Source organism: Coturnix japonica, chromosome 2, assembly GCF_001577835.2.
Source record: "Coturnix japonica isolate 7356 chromosome 2, Coturnix japonica 2.1, whole genome shotgun sequence".
Taxonomy (NCBI): domain Eukaryota; kingdom Metazoa; phylum Chordata; class Aves; order Galliformes; family Phasianidae; genus Coturnix; species Coturnix japonica.
In genome coordinates this window covers 76,806,546-76,828,299 of record NC_029517.1, presented here as the reverse complement: position 1 = coordinate 76,828,299, position 21,754 = coordinate 76,806,546, and the positions used below count along the sequence as shown (strand labels likewise).

General features: G+C 39.1%; 1 long non-coding RNA gene across 2 annotated transcripts in view; it reads right to left on the bottom strand.

The window, feature by feature from the left end:
- Window positions 1–21,754, bottom strand: part of LOC107309852 — a 50,582-nt gene that overhangs the window by 24,881 nt on the left and 3,947 nt on the right. Inside the window, exons 3-4 of one of the 2 annotated variants that reach the window (XR_001553360.2) lie at window positions 8,934–9,006; window positions 6,009–6,082 (exon numbers count right to left, since the gene is read on the bottom strand). The exons of the other annotated variant lie outside the window; for it this stretch is intronic. This is a non-coding gene — a long non-coding RNA (uncharacterized LOC107309852). Of the gene's footprint in view, window positions 1–6,008; window positions 6,083–8,933; window positions 9,007–21,754 lie in introns of those variants that run through there. 2 annotated transcript variants of the gene reach the window in all.

Below are 21,754 nucleotides of genomic sequence, written 5' to 3'. Positions count from 1 at the left end.
TCAACACTGTGATTCTGTAGTATCTTGGACATTTTAAAATAACTATAGTGGAGTACACTTCTTTTCCTATCATTTTTTCAACAAATGGAAAGTGAAAAAGGAACCAAGAAGGTAAGTGCAGATCCTTCTAGAAACCACGTTAAGGCATGTACAGTACAAAGAGGTGATTCGAGACAGCCAGCATGGCTTCACCAAGAGCATATCTTGCCTGACCAATCTGGTGGCCTTCTATGATGGAGTGGCAGCTTTGATGGATGGGAGAAGGGCAATAGATGTCATCTACCTGGACTTCTGCAAAGCCCTTGACATGGTCCCTCACCACATCCTTCTCTCTAAATTGGAGAGGTATGGATTTGAAGGATGGACTGTACAGTGGATTAGGAATTGGCTGGCTGGACACAGCCAAGTGGTTGTGATTAATGGTTATATGTCAGGGTAGAAGCCAGTCAAGAGAGGTGTCCCTCAGGGGTCAGTCTTGGGTCCAGTGCTCTTCAACATCTTCATCAGTGATGTAGACAATGGAATCAAGTGTACCCTCAGCAAGTTCGTGGATAATACCAAGCTGAGTGGTACCATTGATACATTGGAAGGAAGGAAAGCCATCCAGATGGACCTGCTGGGGTCAGGCTGGAGAAGTGGGCCCACATTAACCTAATGAGGTTCAATAATGCCAAGTGCAGGGTGCTGCACTTGCATCGGGGCAACCCGGTAGGTATTTATACAAACTGGAGCAAGAGCTCCTTCAGAGCAGCCATGCAGTGAGGGACTTGGGGGTCCTGGTGGATGAGAAGCTGGATATGAGCTGGCAGTGTGCGCTTGCAGCCTGAAAGGCCAACTGTGTTCCGGGCTGCATTAAAAAAGAGGTGGCCAGCAGGGAGAGGGAGGTGATTCTCTCCCTCTACTCAGCTCTTGTGAGGCCCCATCTGGAGTACTGTGTCCAGGCCTGGGGCCCCAATACAGGAAGGACATGGAGCTCTTAGAGTGGATCCAGAGGAGGGCCACTAAGATGATCAGAGGGCTGGAGCACCTCTCCTATGAAGAAAGGTTGAGGGAACTGGGCTTGTTTAGCTTGGAGAAGGCTCCAGGGAGACCTCATTGTGGCCTTCCAGTACTTGAAGGAAGCATTTAAACAGGAGGGGGAACGGCTGTTTATGAGGGTGGATAGTGATAGGACAAGGGGGAATGGTTTTAGAGTCTGTATGTAGTAAATACCCTGTATCATATACTTTTCAAATGAGCTTGCATGAATACCACAGCTGAATTTGTGTTTGGTAGTGAAAAGGAGAAACAGCATGTCTAATTTCTGAGCAGACACTGGTAGCCATCAAAACCATACAGAATACATCATCTTGTTACAATACAAATCTTCGCTTCCCACCCACTGATGCTCCTTGTTCCAGTAATCATTTGTAGTGAAATTCTGGGAAGAGCAACTAATAGAGTCACAGCAGTACACCTGCATTATAACAGGAGGGAACAGTCATTACCAGAGGAGAATTTAAAGTCAGGATTAAGTGATGCCCTAGCTGCTGTAGTCCACACAAAGACCTCAGTGGACTTAGGTATTCCTGGTTTCAAAATCACCCACTGTCCCTGGAATTTTTGTGGTTATCTGTGTAGAATAATGCACTATTGACTCACCAAATAAATAAATAAATAAATAAAAATTGGTACTGTCTCAATTAGAGGGATTTACTGTCAGTTTTGCCACCCACTGATATCCAGTATGACAAGAATATCATCATGACCTCAACTGAACTATATCTGGACAGAATAAGCAGTAATAATTTTAGATAGCACCTGGTAGTTTTTTCTTCCTGTGCTTTGGAGTATGGGAAGGTGTTACCTGTTCAACCCCTACCTCTTCTTTGCAGAATCTGTTGATGGGGAAATCTGTGTAAATCATATTTTTAAAGACGTAATATGCAGGGATCTGTGCTTGTTATTCTCAGTGCTCCGATGTCTATTGTTAAACTTAGTCTGCTTCTGCTGCTTATATATGGATGTCTACACTTCATCTCATGAACATACACATATCTCATATATCATCTCATTAAGAGACACATAACATATCTCCATTTCTCATCAACAAATTTAAGAAAAAAAGAAAAAAAAAATAGGAAGAAAGAAAGAGAGGGAGAGGAAGTGGGAGAGGGAGAGGGAAATAAAATAGTTTTCACTGGAATATAAAACCTCACAGGAGATGAACCTATCCTTTAATTAAGGACATTCTTAGTAAATCACTCGTGAGATGTGTTGAAAAACAATTGTGAAAAACAGAAAAAAAAACCAACAGCCTACTTTGCAGCTGTCCTCTTGAACTAAAAAGGAACTTTTGAACTATCACTGCTTATTGTAAGCTAAAATTGACACGTTTATACTTCTGGCTGATTCTGCACTTCAGTTTAATACTGGGTGCTTGAATTTAAGTATACATTCATGGAAAGATCATGACCTAATGCTGATCAATATATTTAAAAATTGATTCACATCTAATGTAACTCTAGTGCAGTTAATGGGGTAGTTCCATTTGTGGTGAAACTACAATGACATCAGTACAGATATTTATAGGATAAATCTTGCTTTGTTTCGGTAGATAGTCTGGGCACAATGCAGAATAGTGTTACTCATTAGAAAAACTTACTACTTATCAGTGTTTCCTCTTACAGAAGTTAGCATTTTCACATTTTCATTTCTTTAGACTATCAGCAAATTTAACACAATGTAGATGTCCTAAAATTCAAAGCTAAATGGCAAACACACTTGTTCAGCAGGCAGCATATAGAAACATAACTTCGTTAGAAAAATGCAACAGTAAAGAATTGTGGGCAGAACAATGGCAAGAGCAAAACTGAGAGCTACAAGACAGTACAAAAATACTTTCATTTACCTTTAAAACTGATACATGTAGAGTGTAGTACGTAAATCTGAGTTATGCCTAACAAGATACACAGCTATGTCCTGAAAATTTTCCTGCCAAGTTCTTTTCACAAATACATAGAGTTGGATTTCTGAACACATTTAAGCACTGCTAATAACTAAAAAACATCTGCTGCTATTACTGAACTCTCTGAGATTTCCTGCCATTTCCACAATTGCACATTGTAGTTCATTAAGAGATACTGACTGTCTTGAGTAGAGATGTGGACTGAAAGACAATCAAAAATTAAAATAATACCATCTTGAACCTGGTCTCTACGTATCTTTCTTTTGTTTCTACTCTACTCTTTTTGTTTATAATATTGTGTGATAGTGATACATCTTAAGTGTGCTTTATTCTGCCTCCAACATGATGATAACTGTCAAAACGATATCAGAGCTGTATTAGAGAGCCTTGATTTTCACTGCAGATGTTTGCCCACATGGATTGAGAGCTCTTCTCTGATTAGCAGGCTGGGTTGGTATTGCACTCACATGGCTGCTCCATGCTGAAAGTCACAATCTTGCAGGATCTAATTCTGAGTTGCTTCTGACTTTACTTTTCCAATCCTTTATTAGGGTTCTGCATGAAAATTAGAGGCAACTCTCCCTCATTTCAAGAAATCTTTGTAGCTTCGTGTTTATCTATCAGATGTATTTTAGTGATACTTCCAGCTCTATTGTGACCTACATGTGTATCTCTTCCAGGTATGTGACTTCCATCATAAAGGATTTAAGTTTTCTTCAGTTTAGTTCTAGTTCTCTCCATAGGTGTTCTGTGCCTCCAGCCATGCTCAGACAGTGTTTTTCCCAGATCAAAACGTCATTCCATTAAACCTTCATGCCTTCCATCCCATCAAAATATAGATGAATTTCTCCATAAAACACCCTGGGAGCAGAATACATGCCAGCTCCCCTTGCTGTTTTTGCCAGACTGTAACTTTGAGCTTTTCTGCCTCAGGTGGCTCATAGTGGTTTGGGTTTTCTGATGTCTTCAAGCTCAGAGCACTGACTGTCCTCCATAGCATTACTGTGGACTGGTTGGTTGTATTTGTCTGGTAAGCTCAACATGTTTCATCAGAAGTTAATTCTGATTTTTTTCTGTAGTAGCCTGAAGAACTTTGATTATATACCTAGCCTTTAAAAACTGCTCTTCAGCAATTTTAATTCTGCCACAAACTGGTCTCTGGTTTTGTCTTCAGTTTGTATTTTTCACTATTTGTGTTGCATTGTGCCATATTCTGCACAAATATTCCCTGCTTGCTAACACAGAGAAATGTGTTATTTAAAGCGTCCTATGAGTATTCCAGGCTTCCAGAGAGTTTTGGATCCAATTGAGCTTTCAGTTGTTCCATTCTTTCACTCCAGTTCCTTTCTTGTTGCATTTTACAAAAATCAGGAAGTGATCAGTAATCACTCAGTGTTTACCACTCCCAGTGGAGTTCTGCTTTATCTGATTGTTTGACTGCTGTTTTATGCACAGTCAGAGTCAACAAAGTAGTGAGAATTTTTGCCATATGCCAGGAAGGAAGACACAACCACTGGCAAGAAGGAAGATGTGACAAAACCAATGGAAGCTCTGAAATGAAGCAAATGGGGAATGGCAACTTCTGGTAGGTGATGGTAAGTGTAGGTGAATTACACATGTCTCTCAAATCAGTGAAGTACACAGTCCTTAGTGTCTGCTGTTTCATGTATTTTATGTCCTTTCTTAGCTGAAGAGCGTACACTTTGCAACTGATATTCATGTCAAATATGAAAGAGACGAGGATTCTGCTGCTCCCACCAGGGTCCTGTGACCACTAAAAGCCCTGAGCAATCCACTTAGAGCCTTTCTTCACACCCTCTGCCCACTGGTCTAGGAGTCCCATTTAAGTTCAGCTTAGCATCTCCAGCCCTACCTTGCATGATCTGAGTTATAGGAGTGCCATTTTATTGGCTAGATCTAGGGTATGTGTTGTATTTAACTGCTCTCCAGCCCTGTCTCCTGCATGGATTTGGAGCCTACAGCACAACTTCGTCTCTAGTTCCATCTGGGCTGCTTCTGGACCTGGTTTATGTTCTCACCATGTCAGAGAATGGACACTATTTGCAATCTCCACCTTGGGTTCTATAGGTTATTGCACCATCAGTGGCGGGCTGTAACTCCTACTCAGATGTTGAAGTGAAGGCATGCTCACACTGTCAGTGATAGCCACAGCCTCTCACCACTCTGAATAGAGAGGTAAGGGATACAGCAGTCCTGTTAAGAGAGGCACATGTTGTACAGGTAAGTCAGTGCAAGGAGTCTGATCTTTCGTTATCTGAAATTTACTGGTTCCAGTTATGCAGAGCCCATAATACAAATTCTTATCTGTGCTTTTTAGGAAAGATTTCTGCTTGCCACATGGAATGACCTAGAGTCAGACTAGCTGTCTCTACTTTCTCACCCTTGTATCTGAGGAGAATGAAACCTAAGCATGTTCAGCTCAGGCACTTCCCAGCTGACGTGTTGAGCTGAGAAATACCAAGATCAAACCTAGCAGAAGGTAGCTGAGGGAATCAGGAAGGCAAAAGAAGTTTGATGGCAACTTCATCAAATGCAAAACTTCACTCTGAAGTCCCTAGGGAAGACTGTCAAATATTGTTCCACAAGCATAGAAAGGAGGGAAGAAAGCCACAGTCATATATAGAAAGCCAAAGCCATATATAAGCATCTGAAGAAGCCACAGAAATAATGGAGGAGAGCTGATGTGAGAGAAAAAGCAGATAATATGCAACAGTTTTTTTCTAAATGTATCCAGGGACGATGTTGCACTACACAGACTTCAAATATAATAGAGTCCAGAATGAGGCCTCTGCTGGGGTGGTTGGTTGTCCAGCCTGAAGAAGTCATAGACAGTTAAACACCCATTTAGGAAAGGAAGAAAATCACACTTCTCATTTCAAATATTACGTCTGAACTTTCAGTTACAGAGCTATCAGAAATAACAGTGCACATCCAAGCAGAGAGATCTTGCATTTAAGCATGTAATTTTCTGCTAATAGGTGTCTACAAAGGAGTGTCTTCACACTTTCCTGAGCCAAGGAAATCTAGCAAAAATGTTACTCTTCCTGAAGTCTACCCATATTTCAAAATAGCTGTCATCTATTAATGTTGGATCCATGAATTATAGTTCTCACCCTGTAGGAAAGCAAAATGGAAGATAAAGTATTATAAATGTTGTACTAATGGGATGCATGAATATTTCAGTGTTACTAAACTTAAATCCAAGTTTGCATGCTTTTCTTTTTCATTTCTATATTAGGCTTCCTTAGCTTAGGATCTGTTGGGTGCAGACAACTCAAAACAACTAAAATGCCCTTTTTCCCTCTTATAATTTATTATGAAATGCTGTTAGTAGTTTGCTTACCACCCCAAACCCCCTTTTTTTAATACTCTTGCCTGAATATTTTTAATGCAGATACGACAATTTAAGAATATGAAGCTATTTTCTGTGCATGACTTTACATTTTTGATAGCAGCTACACAAATCTATGCTTCTTATTGAGGTTTTTCTATTTTGTAGTCTAGAATCTGTGCAGAAAGTGTAAGGTTCTTAATGTATATCACATTATTCTACCCCCTGTAAAAGCTGATGACCAGATTCATACAGTGGGAGATTAATGAGGAGCTTGAAACAGGCTCCTCTGAAGTGTTAAAACTTCTCTTTTAATGTGGCAGCACAAACCACCAAACTTTGTTTTGTGAAACTGAGCAAAGTGTGAAATAACATTGGGGATCAGGTGTCTGAGAAGATAGCAAATAAGCACTAGTGAAGGAACTGTGACAGGTTTTTTATGATAGATTTGTTATTCTTCTATCTACCACATTGTTTATAAGCAGAAAAGGATAAATAAGAGGAAAGAAATAAAAATACAATAACTCCTATTTCTCACTGGAATACAATGCAAGCATCTTCTGACTCTCATCCTTTCGAAAGATTCTGTCTTTCCATCTCCTCAATAGAACTGAGTGATTTGGAAGACAAAAATTCCCCAGTACTAAGATTCTTACCAGCCCTGAACATCTCCTCTATGAGGTTTTATCAGAAGTCCTAATGCGAGGGAACAAAGGGTCTTCTATGAATTGGGCTGAATATCACTCTGTCTTCACTGTCCTCTAGGATATTAAATATTCATGTAAATTATTGGTACCAAAGGGCCTATGATCTCTTTTTTTTTGTCCCAAGTCCAGCAATACTAGTTATTGTATCTGTGTTATCTCTAAGTAAACTTAGATGAGAGTAAAAGCCCAGTATCTTTTTTCTGTGACAACTGAAGCGAGATAGAGAGTTCTTAATCCTAGGTCTTTTAGCACCATCTGCTGTTAGCTACTGTGGCTTTCTTTCATTTTTAAGTATGTTTGTATAGGCCCTGGTTACAAATCCATAAATTAAATAAGTTGTATTTGAGTATGGGAAGAAAAAGATCCGTATCCAAAGACCTGTATGAACAGCAGCCTGTATTGAGTGATTGAAACATGGAATTATACTTGTGATAACCCACAAGTTTCTTCCCTAGGTCAGCTTTCCAGCCATGGTTTTGGTGATGATAAAGCACTGTGTAAACTGAAATTCTTCTCCCCCTCAGTGGAAGGAACTGTAGTGCCCATCCAGCTCTCTGCCTCTCTCTCTGTGTTACTGTGAGGCAAGTTGAATCTGAGATTCTTCTGTCCAAGAAGTCTTCAGTGGGGAAAGCACTAGCCTAAATGGAAGTCTGGAGGTAGGTTCTACATGCTTTCATTTGTTTCCATCTCTTCACAGCACCTCATCAAAGAGATCTCCCCATTATCATTGTCTCTTCAGTTATACCACCACTGGCGTGGTAGCTAAACTACAAAATGCAATATTCCTTCTGAATTCTGTAAGCTAATATCAAAAAACCCTTATGTTTTTAACTGCTATCTGATGTCAGTACTGTGTAGCCAGTGACCTTGAACACCAAGTATTTTTGAATCAAAAACAATGTAATCAATTTTGTTATGATATCAGCAGTCTCACTATTAACTGCTACTGGAAAAATCCTTGTGTAAGAAATTGATCTCAAAAAAATATATATTGTGAACCTGCATGCTATGACCGTGATGAAGATCAGCTAAATGATGACAGAGTAATACGCTGCTTCAGTGATTTGAGGAGGTGGGCCTAAGACACGAGATGTCAGGGCTCAATGGGCTGTTGTTAGAAAGAAGACAAACTGATGATGGAACCAAGCATCCTGGTTATCTTGGCAATCTGGTATACTTCTATAGCAGTGTTCTGTATCCCTAAACTCCAATGAACTAGAACAAGACCATTTATTTACTCATGGTTTCTTTAGTCAAAGGGAATTCCCATGAAAAACTTCCTCACACTATTTTTTCTCAGGCCCACCTTACCAAATACTATCTGTTTATTTTGCTGTCAGATTCTTTAAATACTCACCTTAATACTGCCTCAGTCATAACTACCTGAATACAGCTATGCAAATCTGTACATCTTGTACAGTACACTTGCATAGTCAGATAGCTTAGTTAATCCATATCTCTTGATTTTTCCCAGGGTATTTGCATTACACGGTTACACGCAGTGCTGTCATTACTTAGTCTTCAGGGACTGAGAAAAGGAAAGTATGTCTTTTTTTAATTATCTAATGGCCACCACATGAGTCTCAGGTCAGGCATTATGTACTGCAAATGATGAGGCTGCTCTCCTGCAGAGAAAGGCTGTCCCCCCAAGCAATGTAGATTTGGGCTACTCTTTCTGCATGGCCCTGGGCAGTGGAAAGCTGCAGAGCTGAAGGCCCCTCTAGGATATACAGATGAGCCTTATTTAGATCCCCCTGGGGGAGTATGGGGATGGAACTCCTGCCTTATAGTGACCTGCAACCAGAGGGTAGCAATGGCTTTTTAATATTAATCCAAGCCCATTTCAGTGACATTTAACCGAAATCATAGTAGCATACTTCCATCCTTGAAGCACTGCAGTTTGCTTGGCATGTGCTTATGTACTTACAATTATTTTGTAAATCATTAAGATCTTTGTTTCCTGAAGGACAGCACAGGACTTGTGATCTCCATCCACACACCTAAGAGAACACAGAAGAGACATGATTCCCCTCCAGTGAAAATCACTACCTACGGAGAATTGCTCTTCAGTCACTTCCTCACACTTAATACAGCACTTAACTTCACCCAATCCAGAACCTGATCCCCAGAAATACAGGTTGCACTTTCACACTGCACACAGTGTTCTTCCACTCCCAAGTACATCTGCCAAAATGTGCTGCTCATTGATGTTTTCACACTGGGAATATTTTCTTTTGTTATTAATGGGTCTAACCAGCCCTTCAAATCCAGACAGCTCAACAAAGCTACTTGTTTCTCTTCCTGAATTTTGCCTAATGCATTGTTGGCTGTGAAGTTGAATAAATTAGTAAGTAAACCAGAGCTCCACAACACCATACTGAAACAGGCATGGTTTTTTGCACCTAACAGTACAGAACTTACTTAGGAAGCACCCAGATATATGGAGATGGATTGAGGAGATTGTAGCCACATAGGTCAGAAGGAGAGAGCGGCAGTAATTAAGAAGATAGATGATCTGCAAGGCTTTGGTTGCTGACATAAAGGAGAGGTGCAAGTACTTCAATCAAGTCTGGAGAAGCTGATAGTTTTGTCTAGGAGGTATTTTCTTGATGTGGAGTTGCACTCCTCTGGACAATGGGGCAAAGGTGGTGAAAAAATGTGACCCATAGTGTGTCTCTAACAGTGTTTCCTTGTCCTTCACAGTGTAGCAAGGACCTTTTGTCTGTTATAACCCTTCATGTAAAAAAGTATTACAGCAAACATTATGCAGACAATTGCCTCAAAGATCCAGCAAGACCTTTGCAGCAAGTGGTCCAGTTAGAACTTTCCATTATACCAAGAGTTCTGAAAGATACACAGTAGTAAAAAGAAATATTGCAGGAAACTTCACCTTTAAAGATGATGATCTTTCCTACTCCTTCTGCTCTCCTAGCATGACAGAAGTGTCATTTTTCCTTAGTAAGAAAGATTGGAAGGGCTGAGCCAAACCCAGTCCCCAGCACCATAGCTTTCTGCTGTTGTTTCAGGGGATGCTTTGTCTCATTGAGAGTTGCTGTCACTGACATCAATAATTTAAAGCCACAGACACTGTGAAGTTGTAAATAATTTAAAAAATATAATTCATGTCCATCCTTATTGCTGCGGCTCAGTCAGGCTCCAAACTTTTTTATACTGATGTTTGTACATGCCATACCCAAACTGCAGCAGTTCCCTAAAAACAGCTCTTATTATCTTTAATTTTATTTAGTTACCATTTTCACATTATGTTCTTGTGAGCAGAGTCCCTACTATACCATAGCACGTTTTTGTCTTCGTAAACTGTATCACACTGGAGCAGCAGGCACTAAAGTTAAAGTTTCTGTTTCTTGTAAAATGTTCGCTAGAAGAATGGGAACATTGTTAAGTCACAGAAAAAAAATGCTTAAATAAATAATAATTTCACACACACGTGCACAAAGAAAGAGTTCTGCTTGCCAGAATGTTATAAAAAAAATGTACAGGCATACTGCATCTAAGAACTCTTCCTCCAAAAAAGCATTTTTTTAATGCTTTAAAATATATATATACTCTAAAAAGCTCTTTAGGATTTTTTCCTTCTTTCTAAAATAAGAAATAATGCTGTTCGGAAAGATACTTTGTAAAATTTTCATCGAGGGCAACTGAGGAGATTTTCCAGCAACTTGACATTTCTTCCCTGATATGAAGCATTCACAAACCACATGCTAATTAGCTTTCTGAATTTAAAATCCACAGGGCTAGGTAAGTCTCCCAAGTGATAGATGCCTTTGAACCACAAACATTCCAGTGCTATTGAGATATGTATAGAGGGATTACTTTTTGTTTTTTTTTAATGGAACAACAAAAACCAGTGCTCATGAGATCATGATACTCAAGTAATTCAATAATTATCTATTTGGATAAGGTTGCTAAAGTGAGTTAGGGCAGCTAAACTCAGTTTCTGATATGCTGTTTGTTTTCTGATGAAGATCATGAAAGTTTTCTGCTGTGGGTCTCCTCCAGGGCTTGAGAAATGTTTTTTTCTTGACTTTTTTTTTTATTTATTGCTTTGCTTTTATAAAATAAATAAAATACTGATGCAGTGGCTTTAATAGACGATCCTGTAAGGAGGAGGAAAGTTGTCTATGGCAGGAAGCCTTTGTTGCATCTCTTCTCTTTTGCAAAAGTAAATTTCAGAGCCTACAAAAGATAAAAAAAAGGGGGGGGGGGGGGGGGGGGGGGGGGGGGGGGGGGGGGGGGGGGGGGGGGGGGGGGGGAGGGGAAGGGAAACTAGAATATTTGAAGAGATACAAGAAATCCCTAGACATAGAAAGAAAAAAAAGTCCAGGATTTCTAAAGAAGATTCAGTCTTTTTTTTCTATCATTTTTTTCCATACACTTGTCATTCTACTTGCTTTCCCAGCAGCCACTGTAGAACTCTACCTTTTCACCAGTAACACTGAATCATAGAATGATTAGGGTTGAAAAAGACCTCTAAGATCATCTAGTCCAATTATCCACATACCTCCAAATTTTGCCCACAAAACTGTGTTCCTAAGTACCACATCTACCTTTCCTTTAAACAGCTTCAGGGACGGTGACTTCATCACTTCCCCAGGCAACGTGTTCCAATGCCTAACCATTCTTTCTGAGAAGAAATTCTTCCTTATATCCAATGTGAACTTCCCCTGGCGCAGCTTGAGACCATTCCCTCTTGTTCTACCACTAGTTATCTGGAAAAAGAGGCTGACCTTCTTTCAGGTAGTTGTAGAGAGCACTCTCCCCTGAGTCCTAAATAATCCCAGTTCCCTGAAGTTGATCCTAGTAAGACTTATTCTCCAGACCCCTCAGCAGCTTTGTTGTCCTTCTCAGGACGTGCTCTGGGGCCTCAGTGTCTTTCTTTTATTGAGGGGCTCAAAACTGTGCACAGAACTCAAGGAGCAGCCTCACCAGAGCTGAGTACAAGGGGACAATCTCTTCCCTGGTCCTTTTGGCTACGCTATTTCTGATGCAAGCCAGGATACCACTGGCCTTCTTGGCTATGTGGATGCAATACCGGCTCATGTTCAGCTTATCCTTTTCTCCTGAATAGCCTTCCTGACCCAGGCCTGTGGTGTTGTGACCAAAGTGAGGGACCCAAAACTTGGGTCTTGTTGAACTTCATTCCTTTGGCCTCAGCCCATCAATTCAGCCTGTAACATGTCAGTCCTAGAAGGGTTGCTGAGGACTTACTGACTGGGATTAAACTAGATGATGAGGAACGTTTTTATTTATTTTGACATATTTTATTTTGTTCATTTTTCTAAACAATCCATGTTCTTGATTGCTCTTACTGAGATTTAATCCATTGTGTGGTCTACTTTAGAGAGGCTGTTGTAATTCAGGAAGGATTCAGCTACGCTTTTAAGAACAAAAACATCCAATAGATTAATATCATCCAGTCTTCCAGCTTATTTTATGGTGCATTCAGAGTTCCCTGAAGGGCTTGGGAAAGTTGTCATTGTAGGAGATGGAGGGGGTCTGCCAGGACACCAAAGCTCTAGGTGTGAGTATGAGGAGAGGATTCCATCCCACTGTTACAGTTGAACAAGTCTGAGACCTTCTTATAAAATAGAATGTCCATGGGGCCACATGATATCCATCCTAGGATTCTAAGATGTCTGATATGGTTGCCAAGCTGCTCTCCATCATATTTGAAAAATCCCGGCTGTCTGGTGGAGTCCCCAGAGACTGGAAAAAGGGGAACACCCATTTTTAAGAAAGGGAGAAAGGAAGACCTGGGGAACCATCCCTTTGCATGGCTTTTGCCCCCTCCAACGTATAAACAGGAGGGGGAAAAGCTGTTTACAAGAGTAGATAGTGATAGGACAAGGGGGAATGGTTTTAAACTGAGACAGGGGAAGCTTGGGTTAGATATTAGAGGAATTTTTTCACTCCAAGGGCAGTGACACACTGGAACAGGTTGCCCAAGGAGGTTGTGGATGCCCCATCCCTGTAATGCATTCAAGGCCAGGCTGGATGTGGTTCTGGGCAGCCTGGTCTGGTGGTTGTTGACCCTGCCCGTGGGAGGGGGTTTGACACTAGATGATCATTAGGGTCTTTTTCAAACCAGGCCATTCTATGATTCTGTGATTCTATGAAGTAACTAGAAATTGTCATATTTAGGTGCAGATAGCTGCTGTAGACACAGTCCTTGACCCTGGGACACCTGAGGTCTTAAAGTCTACGATCAGTACTGAAGACAGAGGAAAGAAGGCATTAAACATCTCTACTTTGTCAGTGACCCTGTTTATAAGATGGCCATTCTAATCAAGTACTGAACCAACATTTTCTCTGGTCTTCTTTTTGATTTTAACACAATAAACAACAACAACTTTTCACTGTTCCTCATAGTAACTTGAATTGACTTTCCTTGGTACTGCTGGATGATGTCCTCCCGTCTTGCTCTTTTCAAAGTAAAGAACTAGGCTTTTTTTGCACCTTTTGTTTTCAAGCAATTCAAATGTGGTGTCAGCTACAAGATATTTAATGAGATTTAGGCATCACTTTCTTACCATGCTAATTGCCAGCAGTTTGAAATGATAAACCATGGAGTTTTTTCTAGTAGCCAGTGATGTCTTACTGAAAAGCAATAGTATCTGAAAGGAGGAGATAGTTTTAGAACATGAGCAGAACTATCATCACCTGCTGGCATGTGATGCTCTGTGTGTTGCAGATGACTAAGGGTTAAGGGTCTGAGGCACATACATGGTAAAGCATTTAGATTTGTAGCACGGTCAGCAAGAGGATTATTACAGAGCCTGTACTTCAAGGCTCCATTCAGACTACTTTAAGAATTTTTTTTAATATTTGGATCAGAACAGAAATAGTCAGGTAATGAAACTGGATTTTAAAATTTGCTGGAAACATCCATTAGTGCTTTCTAAAGTAGCACTTAGTTGCTTTAGCTAGGAAAATCCTAAATTATTTATTTCAGGTAGTCAGAGAGAAATAACAACTTTAAGCTAAAAAAGCCAAGAATATGACCTCTAGATTTATTTTGAAATTTCTGCAGAAGATTGTATCATCATCTGGAAATACATAAGCAAGTAGTACACAGATCCACAAGTCAAACAAACGTCAAGATATAGGTACCTCTGTATACATTTTTGTGAGTCTTTCCTACACAATATTACTAAAGCCTGATTTCATGCTGTAATAATTAGAACTGCCTTATAATTTAAGGCATTTATATAAATGAATGTTTATGATAACAAGCATGGAAATCTTGCAGGGAATTGTGGCTCAAATCAAGGATTTTTTTTTTATTTTTTTTTTTTTACTATTTGGGTTCTATATCCAAAGTCAAATATTTTTCAAATGATATGAAATAATGTCTGATCATTTCCCCTCCGAGGAGTAAAGATGGCTCAAGTCGAGAAGATACAAATTCTAATTAATCATATGGCTAAATCTTCTCTAAATGATAATCCTTCTTTGTATTGTACATTTAGTCACAGAATATAAAACTTTCTCTCTTTAGTCCCATTTTTCAGGTAGTTATTAGAGGGAAACCTTTAAACTGCCATACTCTAAACCATTCCTAAGCATTCACTCTTTTATATATTTAACAGGTGTTCAAGGCTCAAAAATCTGTCACCTCGATGAAGTGGAATTCCCAGTGAAACTTCCATAGAGGAAAATAATGCTTTGCATCTCCTTTTACAAACTGTAGTAGCTGAGCACTAGCCAAGTAGTGCTCTGTTTACAGAGTTAAAAAGCCATATTCAGCTGTTACTGGATATTTTTCAGCTTCATCTACCATCTTCTCTAGTCTCTGGATTTAGGTCAGTTTAACAGAAAATAGTTTTCCTCTCAAAGTCTATATCAAGCAATAGATGCCACTATCTATCTCCTATTCTCTGTTGTTAAATTTAAACAGAAGTGTTGTGATTCAACTAATTCTTGTTTGTATTGTCTCTTTTTGAGAGCTAAGTTCATGAACTCACTGCAGCTCTCCTTCGATGTCATGTCTCAAGACTTACTGGTTCACAGTTGAAGCCAGATAATTAGTTTCATGATAGAAACAGAAGGACTTCCTGATTTCTTATTTTTGCCTGATATGTTTATCTAAAACTGTTCTTTGGTGGGTTGGTATGGTTTTTTTCTTTCTATTTACATTTATGAAGCTGAAATGGCTGTTTCTTTATTTTATTTTGCATGAAGAGCATCTCTGAGTATTAGTTGAATTTTGCAAGACTGACAGAACCAAGAGCTTCTGCCAGTTTTTGCATCTGTACACTGAAGAATTATCAGAGTTGGCCATAGCAAGAAGTCTTTTTGCTCGAAATTTATCAAAATTTGGTCTGGTATCTACCTTGGGAAAACTCTTCCTTAAGGATGTATGACCTAACACCTGTTCATAAAGCTTTGTTACAGATTGAAAACTCTTCCATTTCCTGAAATGCTGAAAGATTTCTCATGGGTTCCATAATCTTTGTCTGACTACTTATTCCAGTAAGTGGTTCATGAAGAGGAGAGAGAAAAAAAAAAAAAAAAAAAAAAGAATAAAAAGCAAGATCAATAGCTTCCAAACATGCAGTACCACAGGATTTGTTTTTCATACAAGAAGACAACTTGCAAAATTCAGCAGTGAAGACTGAACTTAGGACCACCTGACATGAACCAAGTTATTGTTCTGAAAAGGAACTCAGGCACCTGCTGCTTCTTACCTAGCCCCTTCTGTGCTATGCTTACAACATGATGTTAAGCATACTGGACTTCTATTTATAAGTGTCTTAGCAATGAGATTCTAACATCTTAGAATATCTGAAGAAAAGAGGTTTCTTAGAAAACCCAGTTTAGCCTTTTTCTTTTTTTTGGCTTTATATACCCCAAACTGAAGGAAGTCTAGGAATACAGTAAGATACATATTTTGTTTGAAGATTCTATCCTTAGAACCAAAATTCACATTAGTTCAGACTTCTCTCTTAAACTATTATTTGAGGTCATTATATGCTTTCTTTACCCTTAGCAATCACTAGTCTTTTGTGATGACTAATACTGTTCCATTACTACTTCTTTTCTTTGTACAGCATCTTCTTCATGCATACACTCAAATCCAAGATCAAAACAGAATTTCCTAAGAAATACTATGACAAATAAAGACTGTCTGGTAGGCATAAACATAAATGAGATACGAATCAAAAATCTCAATAAACACTGAATCACTATCAATCCAATATGCATGCAAAGCTCCCAAACAGAATTATTTTGCAGTGAGTAATGTCTTGCCAGTGGGGTACCCTGCACAGTATGATTAATTTTCACTGTCTAATGAGTTCCTCCTCCCCCCTCCCCCCCCGCTAGAAAAAGCCACTCCAAATTTATTTTACAGTATCAGTCTTAAATTTCATTCATTTGTTTAATCTAAAGTACAATTGTTGTGATTTTTATCTATGGCAGTATATTGGAAAACATGTTTCATACTCCTACACAAATTCTCATTACTTTGGCTTCAAAATTGGTAAAGTTCCTCACTTTCTGTTACAGAGGGGAAAATGTATACAGCAGGAAGACAGGGACATAGTTAAGGTCAAGCCAATGGTTCCAATCCAGCAAAAAAGGAATAGCATACCAACTACTCACAAAGATCCCTTTGTCACAGATGTAAAATGCTGATGAACATCCTCTCCCTCTTCTACCCACCATCCCCTTCCTCTCCCCACATTCCCTCCCCCCCCAGCCTCGTTTAAATAGAGGTTTGCACTGAGCTGTGGCACATGGATTGAAATTCTGCCTATGGAGTCAAGGAGATGCTGTACTAATGTCAGCAAAACCAGCTTCACCAACAACCTATACCACGCTCTTACATCCTGCTGTCCTAAAATGAGGCACGAGAGATACTGAAGATATGGACTCCTTGCAAATCTGCCAACAGCTAGCTAGCTGAAGGAGCAAACATAATATCCTCTTACCTCTGCCTGATCTTCTTTAAACAGTAACATTTAGGAGCCAGTAGCTAATCTGACAAAGATTCACCTCAAGCAATCTTTTCCATTCTTGACACTCATCCCAAATAATTCTTTACTTACTGTTCTTCTGTTTTTTTAATGCTAATGACTACAAAGAAGAATATCAAAATCAAGAATTTAAACTAAAATAAGTCCACAAAACTCTCCCGAAGGGGACACGATGTAATTTCAGAAGCAATTCAAATTACAGATCATTTTAAATTATTTAGTTTTATTTAATGAATGATAAGCATTGTTACATTATTCACTAACTTACTGTAAAGCACATCACAGTTTCTTAGCAGAGAGCTCTTTTGATCCTGCTGTTATTTGGAGAGTTATCAATATTTTTTGTGTGTTATTTTGGGGGGTTTTATTTAAAGGACTGAATGCTTAGGCAGAGTCCACTGAATATAGACAGTGCTTCTATCATCTACTAAACTTTTTTCTTCTATTTTTTTAGGTTCAGTACCTTGAATCTACTGGCTGCTTATCAGGTATGCACACAGAATCTACATTCACAGTAGACCATCCTTTGTCTTAGCCAGATTTAACATTAAGAGTTAGTATCTTTTCTAATTTCTTATCTACAGTAGCCAAAGTAAATTTGCCTCATGTTATGAAAGGCTCTGCTTTCACCAGAAACAAGTGCTGATGCTGATTTGCTGTGCAGCACCTATGTGGCATCTGCCATGAAATCTCATCAGTGAATGCTTTTAACTTTTACTGTGTTTTCCATGTGTTTTAGAAATGTGATGAGTGCAGAATAAACTGATGGGTTTTTGGTAGTTAACCCAAATAACACTTTCACCACAGCTGAGCCTCAGTGATATGTAATCCCCACAGACAGCCACTACTGTCACAGAAATATTCTGTGTTCATCATTAAAAAACATCTTCTGTAGCACAATACCTCTAAATACATTTCTATATCCTTCTCCTCAAACCCAGTTCCCAAGAAATTGTATTAACATGAAGGTTATGTTCCATGTGCTGTGTCCCTGCCCCAACATCTCTGCATATCATTCTTAATATTTACCAAATCTGCCTCCTTGTTCTATCCACCTTACACCATGCCAGGTTTTCTATCCTAATTTCAAACACTTTATGGGCCCCAGTCCTTACAGGACAAGTGAGTACCACTGACCCTCAAGCATTTTTCATCATCATTGCCCACATATCCTCATTGCATGGTGCTACTGCACATGCTTCCCAGTTTCCGATTAGAGCTGGTTACAAATTGTATTATTTCAGGAATTCTCATCTGTTAGTACTAAAATAAATTACTCATGTTCTTTGCAAAACTAGGGGTTTTTTTTGCTTCTGATTAAATAATATACCTAAAATATGTTGTTTCCAATATTTTCTGCCCATCAACCATTTCATGAATTATTCAGAAATGTTTGTTATTACACTCTGGCAGGTTATTTGGAGAAAGAGAGACAGATAAAGATATCCTTTTAGCATAGATTCCCTCAACATAGTCTTGGACTGGGAAAATGGGTGTTTGCTATTGTTGTGGAAAATACCTAAATGTTAAAAATAATAATAATAAAATAATAATAATAATCAAAAGATGAATTGACTGGGAGAAAAACAAATAATTAGATGCTCATGATTCTATCTACAGTGTGAATTCTTTTTTCCTTCCTTTCAGAGGAGGAGGTGCTGCAGTCCAATAACGAATTTGCTGTACACTGGATTCACCAAATCCAGACTGAATCTCCAGGAGAGGGAGGTGACAGATAGGACGGTAGGAAGGACTGAATGCTGATGTCAATTAAACTGAAACCATGAAATAAATGAGGGGTTTTAGCCGTTGTTCTTCATAGCCACTTCAGTTTGGTATGCCAGGGACTGCTTCCATTTTATTGCAATAGTAAATTTCAGAGCGCAGCTCAAGAGAGAATATTGGCATTTCAATCAGGGCAGCCTCACACACACATGCACAGCCCACTCAACTCTGCGTTGAAAGCTTTATGAAAGAAAGCCTGTAGGATATCCAAGAGATTACTTACAAGGTTCTAAGGGATGGAGTTTTACAAAATCCTGATAACACAGCCTGGTGCCCTTGTTGAAGTGAATTTGAAATATGCCCCTGAACGCCTCAGAGTCTGCAGACAGTGCTCACAGGTATCAGAGTATACATGCATACCTACATTTATTACAACACAAAGACATAGGCTCGTTTCAAACACAAAGATAAGGTGTCAATCTTTGAGACTTTAAAAAATCAATGGTGTTTTCAGGGGCTACTATTAATTTTCATTACCCCATCAGTCACTCAGCAAACAAAGTTTTTCTGTGTTGCTTGATCCTCTGAAAAGAGAAAGCAGCCATTGAGCAGGAATGAGAGCACGACAGACGAAATAGGGCTTTATGCTCTCACGTAGCCACCATCTGCATCTTATGCCCTTAACACATTCTGAGATACTTTTTTAAAAGCTAATGTTGCACAAGGATAAAATGTACATTAGTATATTTTTCATCACATTAGTAAAACATTTAGAAACTACTTTGTTTCTCCCCAGGAAAAAATGGAACACATTTTCCATGTGCAAAAAGGATTCTCAGAGGGCCTTGGACATATTCCTTGGCCAAATTATTAAATCATAATAACTTTAATAAACTGGAAATATCTTTGCCAAATGTTATGATAAAGGTTGCTCTCCAGCAGAATATGGTAGAAAATATTTTCTCCCTCAGAAAGAGAGAAAATTCAATTAGTTATATTATTTAAAAAATAAAAATAAAAAGACACTAAAATGTAAAATTCTGATGTTCTGGGAACAGAACTGATGGTTAAATTTAATTTATAGCCTGTTTAGAAATAACAGACACAGACCCTGATGCTAATAGCCTACAGATGGACGTTATTCTCAAAGCTTACACCACATACCATAATTGCTACACACGTAGAATTATAACAGAGTTCCCATTTTTAGATGCGTTTTTCACCATAGATAAACCCAAACAAAACAATTGCTGTGAAACTTGTTTCTCAGAATCATACGGTATTTACATGAAAGTTAGAGAAAAGACTGGAAGCTTGTTTAAGAAGATGTAAAGTATCTCTTTTCTTTGAATGGCTTTTTGCCATCTCTGTGCACAAACTGCCTCAAATCTTCTTTCCTTTCACTTCAGCTTCTACAACTTAGACCGCTGTCAAGCTGACATGGATTTGATTCTGGCCTTTGGGTGGTCCTGAATTAATTTCTATTTTGCTACATAATGATTGCATTACCTGTAAAGTTGTTTAGTCAGAATTAGACAGCTGATGCATCAAGCCAGTGACAAAATGCCATGCATTATTTGCTGAAGGTGAAAGCACAAACCTCATTTACTTCACAAAACAAAAAGCTGTTCTTTTTTTCTCACTTTGAAGACATCGGAAGCTCTTTATTGCTATTTGAAAGATGATCTAAGCCTGCTTGCTTGCCAGCAACCACAGAGCACTCTACTCATTAGAGCTTTTAGATGAGTAAAGGTGGCAGTTTGGGATTTTGCATGCATCATATCATTACTCACATTAAAGTCTGTGCCTGATCTGGCAATGTGCCCACTGGTGTTTCAGTTTTCTTAAAGAGTTAGCAAGTCTTCCACTGTGAACATATGATGAGAAACTTCTCCTTCTCTGTGGTCCTGCACACTAAAAACTGCCTCAACTCTGACCACAAACCCACAGAAATCTGTAAGTGCCTGAATAGCAATGCACGTCTCTGAGTAACTTGGGTGACAAGCACTGGACCGTAGTAATTCAATGGGAAAAAGCAATGTCTAATTCTACATAAAGAAATGGCCAGTTTTTGCAGGGTAGATGAACTGCATTGGTTTTATGCCTAGAAAAAGACAGTGGCAAAGTAAAGGCAGGTATCTGCATGTAAGTATGTATAGTTACATCCTGTAAAATAAATTTGGAGTGATTATGCTCTGTCTATTTCAGACTAGTGAGTAATATTCAAGACATGGCAAGTGCAATGGTCAGTCTTCTTTGAATTTCAAATTCTCCAGTCTTTTAGCTGCTTGGCCTCTGCAGTTGCTATTGAAGATGATAACTTCCATTAACTTCAACAAAAATTATGAAGGATGACCATACCTGTACTTACAGAGAAAGCAACTGGGAAAAGTGGTAAGATCACATTCAAGGGAAGGTAGGAGAATAAATTCCTGAGCACTATCACCTCTAGGTGGCTGAACATAACTCAAAGCCAGAGGTGTAAGCAAAGTGGCGCTTGTTCCTCCAGACAGGAAGGAGAGGACTAAGAATGGCAGGAGAAGAGGAGCAAAGAGAAGGGGAAAGTCACTGCTCAACTGCCTGGGCAGGGGCAAAGCAGAAATATCTAAAAACTCACCTGGTAACAGCAGTCATGAGTTAAAAATGGGTAAAAGGGGTATAAACATTTTGCTGTGCATGATAATACACTGTGCTGGGCAACTGCTTTGTCTTACATGAGAAGACCCTCCTCAGAATTCCCAAAGTCCTAGTCAGAAGTTGCAAAGGCCTAGCAACGCCAGCTTGCTTTCTCTTACAGCAGAGGATATAAGTTGCCCAGCAGCCTCTATGCTAGCACAGCCAAACAACCAATTATAAGCTGCAGATATGGCATACATGCTGTACTGGTATTGTTCACAATATGTATGCAATTCAAAAGCCACCATTTAAACACCCTTGTCAAACCCTCAACCTTTCAGAAGCTGTGCATCGTCACTGATACAATTGTTTTCTTCTGGTTTCAGATGCCAAAGAAATCAGCACACTC